This window comes from Dermacentor andersoni, chromosome 1, assembly GCF_023375885.2.
Source record: "Dermacentor andersoni chromosome 1, qqDerAnde1_hic_scaffold, whole genome shotgun sequence".
NCBI classification, from domain to species: Eukaryota; Metazoa; Arthropoda; class Arachnida; order Ixodida; family Ixodidae; genus Dermacentor; species Dermacentor andersoni.
In genome coordinates, this window is record NC_092814.1 from 145,680,757 (window position 1) to 145,704,531 (window position 23,775).

A 23,775-nucleotide genomic window follows, 5' to 3' on the forward strand; every position below is an offset into this window, starting at 1 on the left:
CGACGGGCGATGGGGGCGGTGTCCCAGCAGCACCTGTACAGAAAGCGGCCGATTGTCCAGTTTTTGGAAAGCTTTGGCAAGTTCTTGTCTCTCTGGGGCATATCGTGGAGAGTGGCACAGCAGGTGGTCGATGTTTTCTTCGGTGCCACAAACCTCGCATGCTGCACTGTCAGTCACTCCAATTAATGTAGAGTATGCCTTTGTGAAGGCAACTCCTAACCAAAGGCGACAGAAAAGGGCAGCTTCACGTCGAGGAAGTCCGAGTGGAGGTCGGAGTTGCAGGGAGGGGTTTAGTCGATGCAGTCGTGTAAGTCGTAAGTTTGGCGAGTTCCACTCGGTCAGTGTGAGACTGCGTGCCAGGTGTCGAAGCTGCCTTGCGGCGTCTGTCCTCGAAAGCGGAATTGGAACGCTGTGCTCTTCTTGATGTGCTGTGCGAGCAGCGTTATCAGCGGAATCATTGCCACTGATTCCACAATGACCAGGTACGCATTGAAAAACGACCTCGTGATCTTTTTGTTGCCCGTGATGGTAAAGTTTCACGATTTCGTATGCCAATTGGTCATGACATCCGTGTCGGAGAACTGACTGCATGCACTGTAATACCGGTTTTCAATCACAGCACACAGCCCATTTTCTAGGTCTTCCAGAATCAATGAATTCCAGTGCTTGACGCAGGGCCGTTAGTTCTGCCGCCGTTGAGGTCGTGACATGCGATGCCTTGAACCGCAGTGTCATTCCTCGCGTTGGTATAACCACGGCACCACCAGAACTGCACGACGAAGCCGATTGTGTCGTTTGTGTTTCTTCCTAAGTCCTGGTCTTCTGCGCCTTGCCTTTACGTACTTCAAGCCGATCCATCGGTATAGATGTGAACGTGGTTGCTGTACTTTTCATGCAAAAGAAGTAAGCTCAGCTGTTTTAGAGCAGGGGCCGGTAGATCTGTCTTCTTGTATAGCCCTCGAATCATTATATGTACTTGTGGACGGCTCAAACCCCACGGAGGAAACGCTGGCTTGGCCGCAGGTGCGTACCTTGAAGTAAACGACGCACGATGTGCACTGACAGTACCGCTAAATGTCGAGCAGGGCCTTGCAGCAGTGAGGCTCGCCAAGTGGTGGGAAGGGGTCCTAGTATAATGCCTGAGATGCATACGCATTGTCTCAACGGTAATGGGCGTCGTGATTGGGTAATCCTGCGCAAGGGCAATGGTTTCAGCCGTTGATGCACTGCGTGGTAAGCCAAGACATATCTTAAGGGCTTGGGCTTGAATACCCTGAATCGTACGCAGGTTAGTTTTGCAGGTGTTGGATATTGCAGGCAGGCTGTATCGCAGGAATCCAACGAACAACGCCATGTACAGCTGTAACATAGCTTGCATAGATACTCCCCAACTTTTTCCTGCAAGGAACCTGAACAGCTGACAGATAGCAGTCAGCCGCTTTTTCACGTAATTCACGTGCGGAGTCCAAGACAGGTCTCTGTCAATTACGACTCCCAACAACCTGTGACTTCTGCTGTATGGTATAAGTTGTCCGTTAATAGATACACCGTATGCAAACATTGGCTTCCTCGTGAATGCCACCATTGCGCACTTTCCGCATGAAATTTCGAGTTCTTTTTCACGAAGGTAGCAAGATGTCATTGTGGCTGCCTTATGAAGCCGAGCGCGAAGCTGAAGTCGTGTCACAACTCATGCCCAAATGCAGATGTCGTCCGCATAGATGGAAAGTCGTACGGTGCTTGGCATGTTGTCAACTTTTCCACTGATGGTGAGATTGAAGGGAGTCGGGCTAAGCACTCAGCTTTGAGGGACTTCTAGGCTACCGTAATGCTCGGATATCGGGCCATTTTCAGTGTGCACGTAGAATGGTCTCCTCCGTAAGTAGTTGCACACCCACATATATATCTTACCACCAAGTCCGACGGCTTGTAACGTGCTAAGGATGGCTTCATGGGTGACATTATCGTAAGCCCCTTTAACGCCTAGAAACAGAGCAGCAGATAGTCGCTTACCGGCCTTTTGGTGTTGCACAAATGTTATCAAGTCAACAACGTTGTCTGTTGACGAACGGCCACGTCTGAATCCGGCCATAGCATCTGGGTAGATTTCATAGTATTCTAAGTACCATTCCAGACGTGTTAAAATCATTCTTTACATTGTTTTTCCGACACAACCGGCAAGTGCGATCGGACGGTATGAGGAAATGTCCAAAGGCGACTTGCCAGCTTTGAGAAGTGGAATGAGGCGAGTTGACTGCCAGGATTCGTTGTACAGGAGCAAGAGTGCCTTCCGAGCTTGGTCTCCTAGGTATGTAATGCCGTCAGGTCCTGGCACTGAAGAACGCCTGTACAAAGCCAGCGCAGCTTCTAGTTCTTCCGTAGAAAAGGACATTCCATGAGGGGATCGCGTGAGAACAGTGGGTGGTCGAGCGTTCCCGTACCCGTTCCATCTGAATTTGCTTCGCCAGCAATCTTTCTGCAGAAAGATTCAGCGACGTCAATATCTCTACATTTTAGATAGAGTGCCAGAGATTTAAACGGGTGGCGCTGACCAAAGATTGTGCGAAGGCCACGAACAGTCCTTCATATAAGTGACAAAGGTTTTCGCGGACCCAGGGACTCGCAAAAGTATACCGATTGTCGCGAAGCCAGCTTGTACATGTGACGCTGCATTTTCTTTTGTGTTCGTCTAGCCAATCTCAAATCATGATTGAACTTGGTGCGTCTATATCTTCGCTCCACATGACGGCGAATTGCTCGAAGTTTCGCTAGTTTGATGCCGAAATCGCAAATGCGAGGTTGTTTGTATGGTATCCTATATCGCGCCCTGTAGGTTATAGGAGGTGGCGTCACGACAACAGTCTTCCATTATTATTTTGTATTTAGGCCAGTCGGTGCACTGGACGGTTCTGGAGGACTTGGAGCTAGTCAAACCTCCGATCTTCAAATAGGTTGGGATGCGGTTGCTACCCCGCGTTTCTAAATCCGAAAACCAGTGCACTCTTCTCGAAAGCGAACGTGAAACGACGGTAAGGTCCAAGCAGCTACTATACGCTGATCCAAACAGATAAGTAGGGCTTCCAGCATTTGACAGGCAAAATTCGCGTTCAGAGGCAAAGGACACCAACGTTCTGCCTCTAGAGTTCACTTTGGAGCTTCACCATAGGTAATGGTGGGCGTTAAAGTCACCAGTGAGCACCCACGGCTGTGGAGTCGATGTCAAAATTTCCTGTAAGCGCTCACAATCTAGACGGCTTGTTGGAGATAAATAGGCTCCAAGAACTGTGAACGTGCGCTTTTTGTTCTTCACTGTTAAGCAAACGTATTGATTTGCTTCGTCAGGAGGCACTGGGTGATGTACATAAGTCAAGTCACGGCGTATAAACACAACAACCTTACTGCACTCTCCGTGGGTAGAGGACATAAAGCCCTCATACCCGGGCAGTCTGATGGGAGATGACAGGTTGGGCTCGCAAATCACGATAATGTGGAATTGGTGCGTAAAGACAAACTGTCTAAAGTCAGACATGCGTAACTTACGCCCTCTGGCGTTCCACTGAAAGACAGACGCATTCTTGACCTCCTCTTGAAACGACGGCATCTCTCGGGCCGTGGTTTTACCCTAGAACCGCAAGCACCGGACTCAAGGTGTCCAGCACTTGCAGTGCGCTCTGTGTCGGCGGGGTTTTCATGCTGCTCAGTAGAATGCGCATGGCGTCCATAAGTGACTTCAGCATCACTATGACTTGACGATCTTCGGTCGTTTGTCGCATCCGCAGTTCGTGAGGTATTTGAGGGCGGCGCAATTTGATGTGACTCTGAGGCAGGTTGTGCTCGTGGAAGTGTAGGCCACTCTTCAGGAGGTGCGAGCCTTGCCCCTTTCTTCGTTTTCGCAATGTCTGCCTTTGTGGAAGTCGGCGTGGATACGGTAGCCGCTTTGCCGGAAGATGGTGTATATCTTTCAGTAGATGTAACTCTTCGTGATGCTCTTCGGTGGCGATGTCGTCGTCGCCTGAGAGTAGCGGCAACCTCTCTCTGTGTTGAATGGTCCCGTATCATACGTTTGAGTACTGCTCGCTCGTTCCTCACCCCCGGGCAATCATTGGATGAGGCCTCATGAGTACCATGGCACTTAGGGTACTTTAACACGCTTGTGCGGCAGGCATCTGCTGAATGAGATTCAGCGCACCGTGGGCACACGAGGTTATTCCTTCTGACACCTTTTACGTGTCCCATCTTGCAGCATTTGTAGCATTGCAGGGGCTTCGGTACGTATGGGCGGACTGGATGGCGGACGTGGCCAACTTTGACGTGTGAGGGAAGGCTGTCTCCCTCAAACCACAGCTTCAGGCAACGTGTGTTGCCAAGTCTTATGATGTGCGTGATAAGAGTGCCTTCTGTAGTTGGCTTTATTAATGTTGGTAAGTCGTCGGTTGGTATAGAAACATCGACATCATAAATGACGCCGACAGTGCCATTGCAACCTGTAGGTATCATGGATCGCACTTACACTTTGTCGATCTCGATTACGTGCCGCAGGCTTTGCAGTACACTACGGTGTAGAACATCTACTGCAAGGACATTCTTCCGTACGTTTATCCTCACGTCTTTTATCTCATTTGGCGCGATTCTCTCAAGAAACGCAGAAAGGACTTGCCTGTTTAGGAGTCGCAGATTGGACACTGGGTCCACAGGCATGAAGAGCATAGTGTACGGCCAGCGCTGTGGTGTTGTCTTCACGGTGAAGACACTTGGCGACGATGACCTCCGTAGCCGTCTTCTTTTTGTGGTTCAGATTATGACAAGCGTGAAATCGTCGTCCGACGAGTCGACGCTGTCCGAGTAAAACTCGGTTGCCTCGCTGTCCGTGTCACTTGACGCATTTCCACGTTCCCTGGACGCGACCCCACGTGATGGCCTGGCTCCAGAAAGGTCTTCGAGGGCTTCTTCATCCATTGCCGCAACAAGGGAGCGGCAGCTCCCAGATTTTGGAAAGAAACAAAGCGAGACAAAGGTTGTTGTTGTTGTTGTTGTTGTCCTGAATGGCCGTGGCACATACCCACAGTGGGGGATTGGCCAAAAGTCGGGTGGTTCAATTAGGTACATAAAAGTACAAGCGTTCTATGTTAGAAACACTTCATCGTCGTACATCCAGAGACGTAGCAAGGTTGCATATAGCTCGGCATGTATCGCGGGCGCCGCATGCGCTGCATCGGGCGAGATCGAAAGGTGAAAAAATGTACGAAGAAAGCAAGTAAACGGTTACAACGCTGTATACCTAGATGTTTCAAGGTAGGCTAGACTCTTGCATTACACATTTGAAAGCGTTTCGAGGGCTCGGCACTGACACAAAATCCAAGTGATAAGCCGAATTTTTGTTTCTTGACTGACGGCTTCGTGACATGAGTGCTTCAAGCTGCGGACCTCGTAGTCGTGAGGGAAAATTGGATGATAATTCTGTACAAAAATCAGAGCTCTTGGCATGTTAAAATTTTCAGTGGTATGGCTGACACATATACGTGTGACTCCTGCGGGACCGAAGAAACTACTGAGCACGGCCCGCATTTGTTCCCGTTATGTCGCCCAGTGCCGCACTCTTCGGACAGCATTAAACCGGCTGGACTCAAGAGCGCTTTCAGAAACCAAGATCCTTAGGCCATGGCCGTGTGTGTCGCGGACGCAGAAAGCAACAATGGCGTTGCTACAGTACTTCAAGTCGACAGGTTTCTGCTACCGTTTATGGACTTGGTGGGCTTCTATTGCTAAACTAGTTGCTCTTTCTCTTTCATTCTTTCTCTTTTTTCGCATATTTATACTCTTTCCCCGGGGCAAGGTAGCAAACCAAACATGCGTCTGGTTAACCTACCTGCCTTTTCTTGTCTCTCTCTCTCTCTCTCTCACTCTATCTATCTATCTATCTATCTATCTATCTATCTATCTATCTATCTATCTATCTATCTATCTATCTATCTATCTATCTATCTATCTATCTATCTATCTATCTACAGCACTAACTGTTACTGGCTCACTCCCCCGGCCGTGTTGCTGTCAGACAGTGTCCGCCGCTGGAATGCTACAGTGCTTTGCCAGCACTACAAAAGAATAGTAAGTGCCCCACGAGGGTTCAAACTCCGGACCCACAAATTGGCTGTCAGAAATTCTACATCTGAGCCACTACGCCTCTCTTTATTACTTTACTCCTTTCCCATGCATCAAAAATATATCAGAGTAAAAAATAAAATTTACAATGGAAAAGCAAAGCACTACAAGAAATGCAGATAACTAAGTACATGCACCCAAAATTCTAGCAAGCTAATGCAAAGTACGGCGGTGGTCCTTCAGCTCCGTTACACACTGCGAACATAAGCAGCAGTTTTCAGAAAGAACGACCGAGTGCTTCGTGGTTCTTGAGCGTGCCTGACACGCATTATACTGCGCCAAAGGCAATGCTAACCGAGTAAAATAGACGTGCCATATGCTTTGACGTTCATCGTGACATGAAAACGTGTCATCAAGGAAGTGAGCTGATTAAGCTTTTAGATATTCCTATAACACAGACACGGCTGTCAATGCTGCAGCAGATACTGCGCCTGAACAATAGTATGCCTGACCTCTCGATCGCTCAGGAAATTATTGTTTGACGCCACGCAGTGAAACTTCCCTGTACACCAGCACCGAAGTGAACGAGCATAAACCAAGCCAGGTGCAAAAAGTGAAAGGTAATATACGAAAGCGGAGGAGGACAAAGCCGTGTTTCTCTGCTTCTCAACCACCAGGGGCGCCACCTGCACAAATGAATTTATGAAGCATTGAAGTATTGGTGGAAAAAACGTGGCGAAGATATTGATAGGACCGGATCCATTACAGACGAAGGTAAAGGTACAACGTACTGTGCGATAATTGTACGCGCTGATAATAACCGGCTGTGGTTGTATGTATGTGCTTTCTTTATTTCTCTCTCTCTCTCTCTCTCTCTCTCTCTACTTTCTCACTTTCTTTTTCTCTACTTTCTTTACGAAACCCTACCCTCTCTCCCCAGTGTAGGGTAGAAAACTGGGTTTTTCCCTTCTGGTTAACCTCCCTGCCTTTCCTCTTTCTACTGTCTGTCTGTCTGCCCCCCCTCTCTCTCTTTCTCTCTCTCTCTATCTAGATATAACAATTTAAGGAACCTGAAAATCCGTCTCCATTCCACCCTGTGAAAGTGTATGTACAATGAAGCTGTTGCCGACGTTAGACAAGCCCAAACGACGTTAAAGAAGTTGAAAGGCCCCCGCCATCTGCCAATGAGTTACGCCGATTGGCGTCAATTCACACGCGGGCAACTTCAGGTCCGCTCTGTCTAGTAACGTCAGCCCATGCGGCTCCTTTTCCAGCTATCGTCTGAGATATGTCTGAGCGGCCGCAGCCGCTAGGGGGCAGTGCTGCTTTTGGACAGTGCTTGCCATAATGTTGATTACGGTCGCAGCACACGCTGTGCGACCGATGCAACGCGCAGAGCATCCACGCACCAAGAACAGATACACTGTGTGCACGTATCGTCACGCGCGCACGCACTTGTGCGGAAGTGCAGCATACATCCTCACTCTTTAGGCCCTCGATCCGCCAAGTGCAATTACCTTACTGAAATAATTTAATTTTTCAAAGTAAATTGCGTCAGAAGATTCGTAATGTACGACATACACAAGCTGTAGACGTGATAGCTTCGGATTGTAGTTAGAGTATACGGGAAAACATAATTCTGTTACGCGGAATCTCAAAGACAAAGCCCTTTTCCAGCTTTCGTTTGACGCCCGTCTGAATGGCCGCGGCCGCTAGGTGGCGGTACTGTTTCTGGCTGAGCACGAGCTGACGGAAAATGCGGACCAATTAGAGGCTAATAGATTCGGTGCAAAAAAAAAAAAGAGGATATGTAGGCAAAATGCGAGATTGAAAAGCACGTATAGCATAGCTGATCAGCTCAAGCAAGCTAGGTGAATATTTGTCACCTCCTCGCATCAAAGGGAATGGCAATAAACTCATCATCAAGATGATTCGGACTAGAGCATCACTGAATAAAATTTTCTCCTTCTAGAAAGGGAGTTCGCTCGCGCGCACCTGTGAATGTTTACTCTAACCAACAACCCTCGAAACTCTACATTACTTATTGCGCATTATATTGCGCCAGCTGTAACGCCACTGCTTCACACTACGGGCGAAACTGCAGAATACTAGGCCATTTTATTTTTACCATCAACGATAAACCAGCCTCCACCAGTCGCTTCCAAAATATGTGATGTCGCAGCTATCTGCCTCGCAAATTACAAGCAGGTGCAAGCAGCCGGCTATTCTTACGCTGTTACGCAGTTTTCTAGAGTGCCATGCCCCTCGACAGTTAAGATCACCTATCTGCTACTACAGAAATGCAACCTAGCACTATTTCTTGAATCTGTTTAATGCTCCTTTAATCCCGATCGAGTTACCTTAGCAATCTCCAGCTCCCTGAGCTTCGTTGTTCTTTATTTTTTCTACCTTTCTTGCACCTTCCTTATTTATCCGTAGGGTTTGTTTTGAGCGCGGTGGCTATCTCATGCTCCCCGAAAGAGCCTGAAAAAGGACTTATGCTAAGAAACTCCAAAACGCAGTGACCTTTGAGGCAAATAGAGTATCTTCTATGTGCACCGCACCTTGTATGTGCTCATTGTAAGTTCCTTTGGTTCACTTTTTCTTTTCTCTCTTTTTTTTTTGTATTACTGTTCTTGATGTCAGCATCGTGGAAAGCAGCACCGTCCAGCTGGAGCTTGCAAGACCAACTACGGCTGGTGGCGCGGCGGGCGGTGGCTACTGCTGGACTTCTGGACTGAGGAGTCTGCTCACCGGCGGGCGAAGACTATATTCTCCAGCCGATCCCTTACTTCTTAACGGTGCAATAAAGTTTAATACTACTGCTGTCAGCTTTTTAAAACAAGCTGAAATGCTATTAAACGTACAGCCGACTTCACATGCGCGTTTGACACAGCTCAGTCAATGTCCTTATGTCACCTCGAACCCTTTCTAGACAGCGCCAATGCCATCTTGAGGTAAAAGACGATATGGAGCATATATTGGCGATCGGTGTTTCGGAACACACTGGAGAGATGGCGGCTGAGTTGGTCAACAAAGGGTCGCCTCCACCTGTTGTGCTCGCGCGCGTCGCGTCTCCCACCACGCTTTTATTTTCCTTTTTTTTTTTTTTGTCAGGCTGCGCTTTCAATTGCATTTGCACCTTCGTACTAGAGCACAAATCACGATATATTTTTCCGTCGTGTGGGCAGATGAATTGACACGCACGCACGGGCACACACGTCTCTCTCAGTGCAAAAAAGAAGGGGACTGAAGAACTCTAGGACGATACTTCCCTTCCTTTCGTTTATTGTTTTAGATAAACACTTAGGGCCTATTCACGCTGCGAAACAAATGTTCCACAACAGTGGGCCAACATGTTTGTCAACACTGTCACACTGAACAGCAGCGTTGGAAACAGCAACGATGTTGCCAGGAGAGAATGCCTCAGCAACAAAAACGAGCGACAGCGCTAACCAGAACGTGCGGATATTCTTTTCTTGCTATATCGTTTTCTTCTATCGCACACTTTGAGGCTATTATTATTATTATTATTATTATTATTATTATTATTATTATTATTATTATTATTAGTAGTAGTAGTAGTAGTAGTAGTAGTAGTAGTAGTAGTAGTAGTAGTAGTAGTAGTAGTAGTAGTAGTGTTAATCTACAACTGCATAAAAATTGCCCTGCCGCAGCTTGTAGCAGTTCAGGATGAGCTGCGAGTCCCCGTTGTGGTATGCCTTGCCTAACCTCGGCGGTATTAATTTGCGACGAGTCCAGCAAGCTTCACAAAGCATCGCATACATGTCACTTTGTTGGGATGAGATCCATGTTACAGTCATACTTAACTGTCACGGTTACCATGGCAAAATGGAAGAAAACAGGAAAAGCTCTCAGGTCAAGGAGAACCCGTGGTATCGAGTTTGTAAAAACTAAAAAGTCATAAAGCAACTAGCCCATATCTGTGACATTTTACTAAGAACAACCTTAAACGGTTATTTAAAAAAACTAAATAAGACCTATCATTTCTTTCTGTTAATTGCAGTTAACAGCCTCAACAACCTATTCGCGTGACACGTTTTTAAAATTGAGCAGAGTGGGTAGCTTGTTAAAACCGCATGAAAGGAAAACATGTCGCTTATCTTGCTCATATCTTTGCAACCGTGCTACCCACGCGCCTTACTTTGGTATCGCTGTGTACAGGAAAAACGCCATTATTCGAACATGCATATGTCGCGAGCACAGATGGCGCCCTTGTTGTGCAACGCATGACGCAGTCGGAGCTAAATTTAAGGCCCAAACAATGAAATGTTCCTTTCCTTCGACCGCTTCCTAACCTTATGTGAGGTCTCATTACAGCGAAGGACGGGTGGAGGCAGAAAGCGTAGTCTGAAAGCTCTCTTCGCCCGCCCTCCCGTAAGGAACGGTTGCCGCACGGCTGGGTTCGAGAGGATCTCTTAAAAGCTTTACGCGAACACCATTATTCAATAAAAATATGTTGTATCGTCACACAATTTTTAAATTGAATTCAAATATAGAGACGCGTGGACGCTGTCCTCTGGCTTAGCTTATAAACGTAAAAAAAGTACCAAATTATACCGCAAAATTTGATGTGGTCCAGCAACGCTGGCACGCCGGCGTCGTGCAACGCCTAGCAACGCCTAGGAACAGCATTCATGCCGAACATGCGACTGGAACGAACATGCCTGGCAAGACGTACCGTGCTCGCGCTTCTCCGCAGGCGGGCGACAGCGCGCATGCGCAAGCAGACGTCACGTGGCTACAAGCAGTGAGGTGACGCATGAACGTAGGTGAGCGTAAGGACGCATGAAGGTAGCTTCGGAGCTGCCTTACGCTGAGGAAGCGCCAAGGAAGCCTTTACTGAGGGCCCCTCAGTAAGGAAGCTTTCAGAGTGACATAAGGTGACCTCGCCGCAATGAAGGCTTCCTTACTGAGGTAAGGAAGATTTCATTCTTTGGGCCTTCTCACTCGGCATTCAGAGAGGCGTATAGCTCGGCAGTACGCTTGTCTATCCGTGCGGGAGGGGTCGCGTTTCAGAGAGCTCACTTTGCCAAAGTAGTTATAATCCATCAAGCTCAAACTGGTAGTTATAAGGCTTACAAGGGTTAAACTTGATGCTGAAATTTCACGTCTGCTGGGTCATCTAATGACGGTCGCCTTTTGACTCGCTTCTCAATTGAAATGTTTACAAATGTTAGACTACATCAACGGCGGAGGGGGGAACAAAGCTGTGCGAGCGCTGAATTTCTTATTGTCTTTAAGATGCTATACTGTTTCAACTATAAAGGAAGAAGATATGATAGTAATTATGGACAAACGCCGGTTCATACTGCTGGTGTGTACGCATCGAATAGAATACGAATCGAGTATTTGATTCGTATTCTCTTCAATTTCACAAATTACTCTTCGAGCACCCATAATAAAGTGCAACATTACATATTGAATGAAATAAACACCTCAGAGATCATTTCAAAGAGGCATCTAACTTTGTTGATTTATAATTGTGCTAATAATGCACAGAAAACAGCACACATTCCCATGGGAGACAGAACATCACTTCTTTTTCTTTTTGCACAATTGATTCATTTAGCTCTGGCGGCTATCTTATTGGAGTGCCCGAAATAGGGAAGTTAGAGCATAATGGAAATGGTCTTATTTTGGGAGCACACATTTACCGCGTGAGAAGCATAGAACCCAAGTTTCCCGTCTGTCAAGCACTTCCGACACACCAGAAAACACATGCGAGTGTATGTGTGTGCGTGTGCGCGTGCGTGCGTGCGTGCGTGCGTGTGTGGTGTGTGTGTGTGTGTGTGTGTGTGTGTGTGTGTGTGTGTGTGTGTGTGTGTGTGTGTGTGTGTGTGTGTGTGTGTGTGTGTGTGTGTGTGTGTGTGTGTGCGTGCGTGCGTGCGTGCGTGCGTGCGTGCGTGCGTGCGTGCGTGCGTGCGTGCGTGCGTGCGTGCGTGCGTGCGTGCGTGCGTGCGTGCGTGCGTGCGTGCGTGCGTGCGTGCGTGCGTGCGTGCGTGTGGGGGGGGGGGGGGGGTTGTGTGAAAGCCATTCCATTCCCCCAAGTTGATTAAACCTGGGTGGTGTCCGTGATTCGTGTGGGAACCTCGTGTGCTGGTGTCTTCATGGACGGTGCCTTCTAAAACGACGCTGTCTTTGTCTGAGAGAAATCTCGGCGACCTTGTCCTGTAAAGGGGAAATGTCTTCCTATTCTACGAGTTGACAAATTCAGTCTTCCCGTGGGCAAGTGTTTCCTGCGGAATTATATTAGCGACGTCCTGTCAAAGTATATTTCCTTTCGTTTACTATTAATCCGCGTCGTTCGGCCCCCGCCCCTCCCAAATGAAGTATGATTTCGCCAGGGCAACCAGCTCGTCCGCTGGCCATTCTGCTACTGTGGACACGCCGCGAGCGCACTTAATGCGCCTTCCGTCTTTCGCGGCCACGTATCGATTTCGCGGAGTAAACTAATGGGAGCTCGAGAAAGAAAGAGAGAGCGATAAGGGCGGAAAGAGGAGAGAAGGCGTGAGCGCGTGGCAACCGCAGTCTTCATCAGCCATCTCGAACCAGTGCGGGAGCCGCTATCGAACATTATTGACCGCTCTCTTAATGCGCCAAGTAGCAACAACACTGCCTTTCCAATTAATGCAAGCAGAGAGCTTTCATTCAATTAGCAGGCGGCGCTGCTCGCAAACAACTACTAGATATACACAGTGGCCCTAAGGTGTCTTCTCTCTCTTTTTCTCTTTCTCCAACATAACAGCTATGTTCGCTGTTTGTTCGTCGCCTATTCCTGAGTGGCCTCGTCACCACGTCAAACTTCAAGCAACTCGATAGAATGATCACAACCGAGAGTATAGTAACGCACAAACAGCCACTGCGCACAAATCTTTATACACTCGCATGTTGTCTCATTTCGTTTTGGGTTTATTTACTTTTGACCAGTTCTACGCGCACAAAGAGGGCTTTTTTTGTCGACTATACAGTTCGATGAACAGTGTGCTATACTCCGAAAGGATGTGTACGCCCCAACAATTTCCTCCCCGGACACTTCCCGTAGCAAAGGATCCCACAAAATGCAAAGAACAAAGTGTACATCTGAAACACCCGGTTACTGAACCGCCACTCTTTACTAACTCGCCTTCTGCAATAAAAGCAACGAGGAGAGACACAACCCAAAGCAAGAAATAAATTGCTCTGTACCGTTGCACTTCCTGTATTTTTTTTCTGTCCGTTGATCTCGAAGGTACTCAACAAATGTACTGCACTTTAGGCAATCAGTGTAAAACGTGCTCGTGTCGCGACGTCTCCGCCCTTCTTCTCTCTTCGGGAGTCTTTTTTTTTTTTCTTGTCTCTCTGTTCCTCTGTGATGTGGCAGTGTCCGGTGGAGCGTGAAATTTTTGCAGCGTGCCTCTTTGCTTTTGACAGAATTATCTAGACAGCTTGGTGCTGCGTGAATTTTATTTTTGCAACAACTATATACGGCGCGCGGTGCAATTTTACTAATAGCGGCGAAAAATACGTGGTACCCTTAATTTTTACCGTAATGTCCGGACTAGCTGGTTGTAATGATTATACAGCAGGTTGTGAGAATCGTAAGGGCCTCAAAACAGCTAAGATGTTGATGGTGACCACGAGACAAATAGTGAACGCCTCGTACAAACTCTCAAGCATGCAGCCCTTGCATCTCACTGATCACTGTATAGTGTGTACCAAACAACGGCTACAGGTCTTCCTCGGGTTGTCAAATCACAAAACCATTCCTATATGCGCAACAAAAGCTCGTCAGGACGGACGCCGGACAACAACGACAGCCCGCGGGTTAAGAGCGTCCACAGTAGCCAAGTCACCATCCACGCTGTAAAAAAATAAAAGAAAGAAAAGGAAGCTCTTTGTTTTCTTTCAGTAGCAATTTTATGGACTCTTCAGGTGAATTTCCGCCGTCGCCGTAATGCTCCATATTGTTACGTGTAGAAAGACACAGACGGAAGAGGCTATTTACAAGCTATTTACACTGGACTGGAGCCAGAGCACCAGGCCGACATTTTCTCGCGCCAAGGGCACAGACCCACTTCGTCGTCGTTCTCTCGGCGGCTCGTCTCTCGGGTATCTACCGATAATATCGTAATACTACCCCCCGGCGGCAAAAGCGCCGTCCCGGTGCTGTTAAATATCCAAGGCACGTGGAGAGTTGTCGGGCTTGAGTCGGGTGACGTGGACAATGTCACTGGTTGTCACACCGGAGGACGTAGTGGGCGTGGCTAGAACAATTTCATAGGTGACATCGGTCACTTGGCGGAGCACGCGATATGGGCCGGTATAACAGGAAAGCAGTTTCTCACAAAGGCCAACTTTACGCGATGGTGACCAAAGCAACACGAGGGTGCCGGGCGCAAAATGGACATCACGATGACGGAGGTCGTAGCGTCGCTTCTGTTTGTCTTGGGAGACTTGTAGACGAACGCGCGCAAGTTGACGAGCATGGTCAGCACGGGCGATTGCATCACGGGCATAAGCGCTAGTTGAACCTGTGGTGGACGGAAGCACGGTGTCTAGTAGTAGCGTCGGTTCGCGGCCATACAAAAGATAAAACGGGGGAAAGCCGGCAGTTTCGAGACGGGAAGAGTTGTATGCAAAGGTAATGTAGGGTAGAGCCAGATCCCAGTCACGGTGGTCGTCTGAAATGTATTTGGATAGCATGTCTGTAAGGGTGCGGTTCAAACGCTCAGTGAGGCCGTTCGTTTGAGGGTGGTAGGAGGAAGTAAATTTATGCTGAATGAAGCAGGCCCGCATGATGTCGTCAATGACTTTCGCCAAAAACGTACGGCCACGGTCTGTTAGCAATTGACGCGGAGCACCATACATCAAAATGATATCATGTAGAAGGAAGTCCGCAACGTCAGTTGCACAACTGGTCGGAAGAGCGCGGGTTACGGCGTAGCGGGTCGCGTAGTCAGCCGCGACTGCAACCCACTTGTTTCCTGATGCAGATTCCGGAAATCGGCCGAGAAGGTCTAAGCCAACGCGATGGAAGGGCTCGGCAGGGATGTCGAGCGGCTGCAGGTAACCAGAGGGGAGCTGGGAAGGCTTCTTGCGTCGTTGGCTGCGTATCCATGTGCGCAGTCCAAGTGCGATAACATCGCGGCCGCACGCTCTATGATGTAGTTGCGAGCGAAAGCTTGCGAGGGTGAGCGCAAAGGGATGGTGGCTCGATCTCGCGCGCGCAAGAGAGGAAGTATCTTCCTTATCTTCCATCGCACGCAAGGCTGGATGGGTTACTCTGGCGGCTACTGCGCATGGCGCGGCTGAGCGCGGCCGTATGGGCCCCATCTTGGGAACTATTTGCGGTGGGTACAGAGTCTAGTGTTATCCTCGTCGCTTAGTTCGCAATGAAGGTAGCCGCAGCAGGCAGGGCAATTCGCTCGCTGCTGCTGCCGTTCTTCCTCGCGTATACCACGGGAAAACAAAAAAAAATGCAGCAGAACCCATCTCACGATGACTGTCGGTGGTAGTGCGATTAGCATTCAATCAATGCTACTACACACCGTATTGCTGAAGTCACGTTTATTTAAAATGTCTTGTCAAAATTATTTCGTTGCTTCGGTTATAGGCATCATACAATGTCTCCGGTATCGACTGACTGCTACGACACTCGCTTGTGAAGGTCGCCCATGAGCGTGGTGGCATGTCGGCGACTGTATGATGACGACGCAGTGACTACGATGGAATGACATCAATGGAAGGACAAAGGCGGTATGACAGCAACGATATGACGGCAATAAGATGACGATTCTTAATGATGACGATTGCATAATGACGACAGCGTGACGACAACGGCGTGTGGACAATGCGTTGACGACGACTGTACGACGACGAAGGCATGACCACGACAGTATGACGAAAGCCAGGCGACGAAGTTAGAATGACGACGAAGGCATGACCACGACGGCGTGACGACGACAGTATTACAACTTGAGCATGACAGAGACTGTTTGACGACGGCGCCATGACGACGATGGCATGACAACGGCGGCATAATCACAGTCGAATGATGACAGTATGATTACGATAGAATCACGACGAAGGCGGTATGACGACGAGGGCAGGACGATAAAGCTATTACGTTTCTGAAGTGACGACGATGGTAAAACGATGCGCGACGACGAAGGCCATCACCAAATGGTATGACGACGACTGTCTGACGACAATGGCGTAACGACGACGGCATGACGATGAAAATGAGAAGACGAGGAGCGTACGACGGCGATGGCATGACGACGACTGTATCACGAAGTCTGTATGACGACAAATGACCCATCCGCCATGGTTATGCTTAGTGGCTTTGTCGTTGCGCTGCTAAGCACGAGGCCGCGGGGTCAAATCCCGCCTTCGGCAACCTCCTTTCGATGGAGGCGAAATGCAAAAACGCCCGTGTACCGTGCATTGGGTACACATTAACAAAAAAAAACCAGGTGGTCCAAATTAATCCGGAATATCCCCCTACGGCGTTCCTCATTATCAGATCATCGTTTTGGCACGTAACGCCCCAGAATTGTTTTTTTTTATTACGACAATGGCGTGACGTCGATGGCGTGACAACGACGGCATGACGTGAGCCGGATGACAAAGCTGGAGTGACGACCATTAAATAATCACGACGGCATCACGACGACGGCATGACAATGAATGCATAAAGACTGTGTGACGACGACGGTGTGACCAGAGTCGGGTGGAATGACGACGATGCAACTATAACGTCGGCATCACGACCGCAAGCAGATATCTAGTGGCCCAAGCTATTAGGCAACTTGAGACATTGAATCGGCCAAGAAGGCATGACGACGACGGTGAGAGAGGGAATGAGGTTCACCACGGTTGAGGATCAACGGAAGACACCTAAGCCTGAGGTGGTCCCTTACATCCATAAACTTTCCCACAATCTTAAGAAGGTGGCAAGTAGGCACGGCGTGCCAATTTGTTTCTCTGTCCCAAATAAGCTGGGAAAGTTGTGTCCACGCATCTGCAACGCCAGAAAACGTGGATGCCAGAAGAACCACCACCCGCCATTTGTTAAATGTTCCACTGGAGTGGTGTATTGCATTCCCATGTCATGTGCATGTTTTACGTCGGCGAAACTGGTCGCTGTGTCAATGACCGTTTAGGGGAACACGCTCAAAAACTGAAAAAACTAGATGATAAATACGCAAATTTAGTTCCGCACGTTAGCAAGTGTACCGATTGTGTGGCCCGGTTAAAAGAGACGACGATTCTAGGAAAGAGCAGTGACAAGACCGCGCGAATCAGTTTAGAAGCCTACCACATTAGAAAGTTAGGTAGCAAGTGCTTTAGCACTCCTTCCCTTGCTCTCTTTGATGCTGAATTTGATCTTCTGGATGCGGTTGTCGGGGGGAGGTTCTGATTGAAAAGAAAAAGAAAATTGTTTGCATTTTGTTACGCATGTTTGGCTGCATTGCGCTTGCGTTGTTGACACGCTATCACCCTTCACGTGTTTTTCTCCTTCATTTCCCTTGCTTCATTCCGGCATATATAAGGTATGCTGCCCTTGCCAATAAGACCAGTTGTTAGTCAGCGCTTGTGTGTGTGTGTCTCCCTTCTTGCGGTAGTCTGTTTGCGCTATTACTCATATGTTTCAAGATGAACCAACTCGCCCAAAAAGAAGAATTGATGATGTGTGAGAGACTATGGTAATAGCCGGTGATTCAAAAATGACAATGCGGAAGAAGGCAGTAATGGAAAGGCGATCATCAGGTGCTGGTTTGACCGTTTTCCGGGCAGACAATTAATATAATGTATATCATGGAAGCGAAAGGGAAAGAATCGTAGTGGGACCGCACACCTCAATGTCATCTTTGTGGCGGCTGGCCTAAATGAAGCATTGAAGGGGAATGGCGTCAACGTCAAAGAACTAGGCCACAACTTAGCACCGCCAACTCTCTAATGTGTGACGTCCCAATGGCGGCACGCATCACCTTGCACAATCTCATTTATGAAGGTGACGTTTCTATGCATCGTATCTCTTACAAGCTTTCGATTTCGCACAGGCTGCGACGCGCTCGGGTACGTTCAACACAGCTCGAGTTTCCTGTTAGATTTCTCAAAGGTGGATGAAGTCCGCCTATAATGCTATAAATGAATGCGCGCCAGATTGCGGGATTGAGCCTCTACCTTCCAGCACAGCAGCCCAACACTCTAACCATGAGCCACAATCGCGCACACATACTTCGCTGGTGCCAAAGTCGCTCTTTAAACGTATTACGCGTGGGTCCCGTGCCAGTTTATCCCATTCTTCCGCCGTGACAGCTAGTGATTTTAGGCGCTGTGTTAGACTGCATAACCTTCAGGATTTACACATATATTTAGAATGCACTGCTTTCGGGAACGACTCACCTTCTTTTATCTTCTCGGGAACGTGATACCTCCAAAGTCCAATGATAAATTCAATGATGCTATCACATTAAAAGGAAACCGTGAATGGGCTGAGTGAGCTGACTAATTTGTGTCCGAACGTATGGATTGCGAGATGCACCATACCACAGGCGGCAAGTCAAGGAAACACTGTAGAAAAATAATTACCACGGCTGATAGTATAAATTTTAGATATATGATTGGAGAATCCGTAGGCTGATGACTTGAGGACCGAGCAGCAGCTTTATTTAGTAGGATCACAACAACTGAAGGATAACCAAGAAGCCTCACTCAACTTCTGAGAGGTACGGATGGCGTTATACGAACAAAATAGTCGCACTTTCGCCCAATAGGCTAAGCATCCATTGCCATAGCAAATCAGTAGGCAGCTAATCGAAGTAAGGACAGCAGTTTTATGAGTCGTATAAGCACGCAAACATTCACTTACTAACTAAATTAGGAAGCATCGTATCACGCGCGCACAGGCAAACAGAAACACATTTCACTCGATGAGCGCCGACACTCGCTGTCAAAATGCTGGTGTGACGAAGAGCAGTAGCAGCAGCGAGCGAATTGACCTTCGTGCTGCCACTCGCTTTAAAGGGAACTAAGCGGCGAGAACACAGCGCACACGAAGTTGTGAGCCCTCGGCGCACCTAGACCAAGAATAGGTACTCATCGCAGATCGCTTTCAAGATAGGGTTCGCGCGGCCGCGGTCCGCCACGTCATACGCAGCCGCCACCGAAGTAGAACCTCCCCCCCCCCCCCCCCAACCCCAGTTTTTTTGTGCGTGGTGGAAGACGGCGCGCTTCCTCTCCGCTTTCCTCCCTTGAGCGCGTGAGATCAAGCACCATGCCCATCCCCCCTTCCTCGCACGCTTCCACTCAGCATACGACGCGCGGTCAGGGTGTTACTGCACTTGGACTTTATACAGAACGTTACACCGACGCCAACGACGGAAATGCAGCTGGATTGTCCAGATAATTGCTATCGCAATAAAACAACCTTCCGTGGTAGTGTAGCGGCTTCAGTGTTGCACTGGTTAAGCCCGAGGACGCGGGATAAAACCCCTCGGTACCCCTTGAAAGCAATGACAGAACTTCAGTGCCACTGGAGGAGGCTTCTCCACACACTGAAGACGCATGCAGCAACAGACGCGTACTGTTAGCCGCGTCATCCATTGGTAAGCAGCACATGCGAGAATACCCGCTATTGTGGCTTAGGGGATATAGTGGTGCGCTGGTAAGCCCGAGGACGCGGGATCAAATCCTGGCCACGGCGTCCGCTTTTCGATGAAGGCGAAATGAAAAAACGCCCCTGTACAGTGCATTGGGTTCACGTAGTAAAGAACCCCAAGTGGTCAAAATTAATCCGGAGTCCCCAACTTCGCCGGGTTTCATAATCATATCGTGGTTTTGGCATGCAAAACACCAGAAATTAATTGTTTCCCATAAAAACAGAGATAATACTAAGAAAACAAGAATTAAGCCTAACATTTGTACGATTAGTTACGTAAATATAAAATGCGGTATAAGAAATCTAAGCGTTTAGAGATTGGTGAGCAGCTATCGAAGGAACATATAGTTGTTCACGTCATTGCAGTAGCTCTTCTGAGAAGCTTGGCTGATCTTGACTTACAAAGAATATGTTTGAGAGGACTACATGCGACAGAACAGAAAGAAAGGAAAAAGGAGGCGAAGCGGCCGCGCTCATTTTTAGCAAGTCGGATTGGGGGAGAATAGAGTGCGCTTGTATAAAAAGCGTTTATGAGTGACTGGAACAATTGCAGGGAAGATTGTAATTCTATAGGAGTAACTGATTTGACAGAAATAAGTACCGGCAAGAAAACAAGGAGTTATGCAATGTCACCATAAAGATATTGCAAAGCTAAGACATAAGCCAGAAATCCCCTTTTTAAGTTATACGACTAGACCCAAGTGACAGCGCAATCTTCTCATCGTCAATAAGAAACCACACTCTGAAGGTAGATGAACATGGGAGTTTATAAACGTCATCGTCATCGTCATCATCATCTTCATCATCAGCCTCTTTTATGTCCACTGCAGGACGAAGGCCTCTCCCTGCGATCTCCAATTACCTCTGACCTGCGCCAACCGATTCCAACTAGCGCCCGCGAATATCCTAATTTCATCGCTCCACCTAGTCTTCTGCGGTCCTCGACTGCGTTTCCTTTCTCTAGGTACCCATCTGCAACCATGTCTATAAACATACAGTCGTCTATTGTTTGTACTCTGATGCCGAAAGAAATATACAGCAAGTTCGCCAACAGACTAGTAAGCATGAAATGATCTATAAGCTTAAGTAGTGATCACAGACGTATTACTTTGCCTCTGGGCATCGAACCGGAGAACTGTGCGGAGGAAGCATCGTGTTAAGTTTCAACAACCAACAAAAAGCAAACACGGCATCAAGCATTGAGGATAACATAGAAAAAGAATTCCAGGAGACTGCTATAAAATGAAAATGTGCGTATCGCGGTAACAAAAATGTCATCGGACAAATGAAATGTCTCGTAAAAATAAAATTCAAGGACGCTTTGATTGCGAAAAGCATTAATGTCCAATTGAACGCCGCGGAGAGGTCCTTCGAGCTTTGCGCTGTAAGTAACGTTTTCGAGTTTTTCTGCGGTGTATGTTATTGAGTTTTGTGATTAAGTTGGTGCGGGTTACTTCTTTTTTGCACTTAGCACGTTGACTGACTGGTTCAAGTTAGCATGTTGCCTGTACACACCGAACTCACTTGGACGATACTGATGAGAAATCAAGGGCGCCGCATGCCACTGACTCGCTGCGCGATGAGAGACCGAGGAAGCAGCAGCGGCCATGAAGGCCGGCAGGCGCACGTGCAGCAGCTAAGCCCTGTGGGGATCAGAGAGACGCACCACGCGCCGGCTTTTTTCCGAGAGCGGGACGGCGGCACCCGCACGCGCGCGTCACGCGACTGCCTCGCCGACGACAACCCGTCTCGCCCGGCGGCGTCGCGTCGCCGTATCTGCTCCGTCGAGGCGCGCTGGTGACGTGGCGTCGCGGCGATACCCTCTCCCGTGCCGCAACACCTGGCGCGCCACCGCCGGCGGGTGTTCGGGTTCGCCCACATCACTAGGCACGCTCGTGACGTGGCATCGACGCCAATGGGAATTTAGGTGCCGTTTCGCTGCTACAGATGCCGGCTTTTTCGCTCAATGGGCCATTTGATGCTTGCGAATCAAAAAGAAAAAGAAAAACATTAGAAAGTCGCGAGTACAATCGAAGGGTGGCGTCAAACCGTCCAGGGAACGCCGACGTGCGAAACATAATTTGCACACGAAGAAATAGAAACAAAATAGGAACTATATCTACAAAAGAAATGGGAAGCGCAGATTCTGGTTCGGACGAAAATAAAAGGCGCAACTATAGGCTGGGTTCCTTTCACGAGTACGCCAGAAAACCAAAAGTGCTCTAAGAATATTTTGGTTCAACGAGAGCTCTATGCGAAAAAAATTAGAGTTTCGGCCTTTATTGAAGATTAAAATGAAAACACTCTGGGGTAGCAAGACGCACTGAATGGCATTAGGGGAAATATAGCTGAGCCATTCAAGAATAGTCAAGCAGTGATCCGTGAGCGAGCCTGATGCAGAAAAGGAATTGGTTGTGAATGACCTCGACTGAAAAAAAGTCGGAAGGGCAAATCCCAAAGTGCACCGTGCCCCGACTGGATAGGATACCCACGAAGCTAATTCACGAACTTGGACCAAAAAAGGGCAAAGAAGCATTGTTGGAATCATTGGGGAAAAAAACGTACAGAGGAAGCATATCTCAGATAGTTGTCGACAGAGCAGAGGGACTTCAATTTACAAATAAAAGTTAGGTAGGATCAAGAATTAGCCCTACAAATCCATTACTAGATTGTCAATATATGCATATACAGTATACAGAACAACAATGCAAGTCATGAAATTGACTTGAATCATAGGCTACGGTCTAAGCTTGCAGTCGTGCTCACTGCCTATTTGTACTGGTCACGTTTGTTTTGCACTCTCTTTCTGGTTACTCCGAGGTGGGTGGAATGGGGATTTACAGGTGAGTATAGCAAGTCCGGAAACGACTGATGAATGAAAGCGCGTTTCTGGAGCAGAAGTTTTTACCTTGTAGGATGCAGAAGATGAATCGACCCGCCCGCTTTTAAGTGGTTGAACTGTTTTGACAGGTTAACGTGGCAAGGATCGAATGTAGGGCTTGGCTCATTCAACTTGGGTCCATGAAAGCTTCAAAACGTGGAGTTTCATGCGACAAGTCACGCTCCTGAGCTACGACACTACATATATTTCTTGAAGCCAGCAACATTCTCAGTTTCTCTTAATTATTAGAAGCTCAAATAATGGCATTAATTGCCTATGTATATGCTAATCCAACTTTTGAATCTGTGCATATAAATAGTTGTAGCTTGACTTAAGCCAATCTTCGTGACCTCCGTTCAGGTGTCACCATAAGTAATCCAACCTCGGGCGTCGTTAGCTGACCTTTTCTTTTTTTTTTCAGTGGCCTCATTCTCTTCTGCGCTGCATTCCGCTGGGGCCCCCGTGCAGTACTACAACCATCACCCTCCTTGCCCTGCTATAGTTTGTACATTTCACATCTCAGAGCCATTAATGTCGATACCGCGTCGAGATTGGTTCATGCAACTAGAAAGGTGAGCGACAGGTACAAAGCAATCGCCGAGCTGACGCGGACAGAGCAGTTGCGCAACTGCTAGGGCTGGGGAAAAAGATTAGTATGGCTCTTGCTAACACATGTCATTTGTCTCATCAGACCTAAAATAACACGTGACAGGATGACGGGAAGTCATGCTGCTGAGTATGCGCAGCCCTGATTAATGTCCCCTGCCTTTCCTCGCCTTCCCCACTCTCTTGTAAGCAACATGCGCGTATACACTATACGACCCCGCACTTTGCACAGAAAGTTGGCACGTGGAACAGGCCCCCCGAATATAGCGAAAGAACTGAAGGGCTCAAGTCGTTTCATAATTTCGAAAATCACTTCATACATCAGCACTTTCGGGAGGCATGGGCCGTATTTGTAACGATGCGTTTCGTTTTTCAGTCTTTTCACCCTTCTCCGTTGGCTTGGGCCGTTTTCGCTATTGTACACAACACTCGACTCGACACGTGACAGGAAAAAAAAGTAAAGGTTAGAAAATATAATTTAAGTAAAAAACAACTAAAAATAAATATACACTAATATAAA

The 23,775-nt window shown here is 48.0% G+C and overlaps 1 protein-coding gene across 6 annotated transcripts in view; it reads right to left on the minus strand.

Moving 5' to 3' along the window:
- Positions 1 to 23,775, minus strand: part of LOC126543373 (venom allergen 5-like) — a 368,390-nt gene that overhangs the window by 286,315 nt on the left and 58,300 nt on the right. The window lies entirely within an intron of this gene.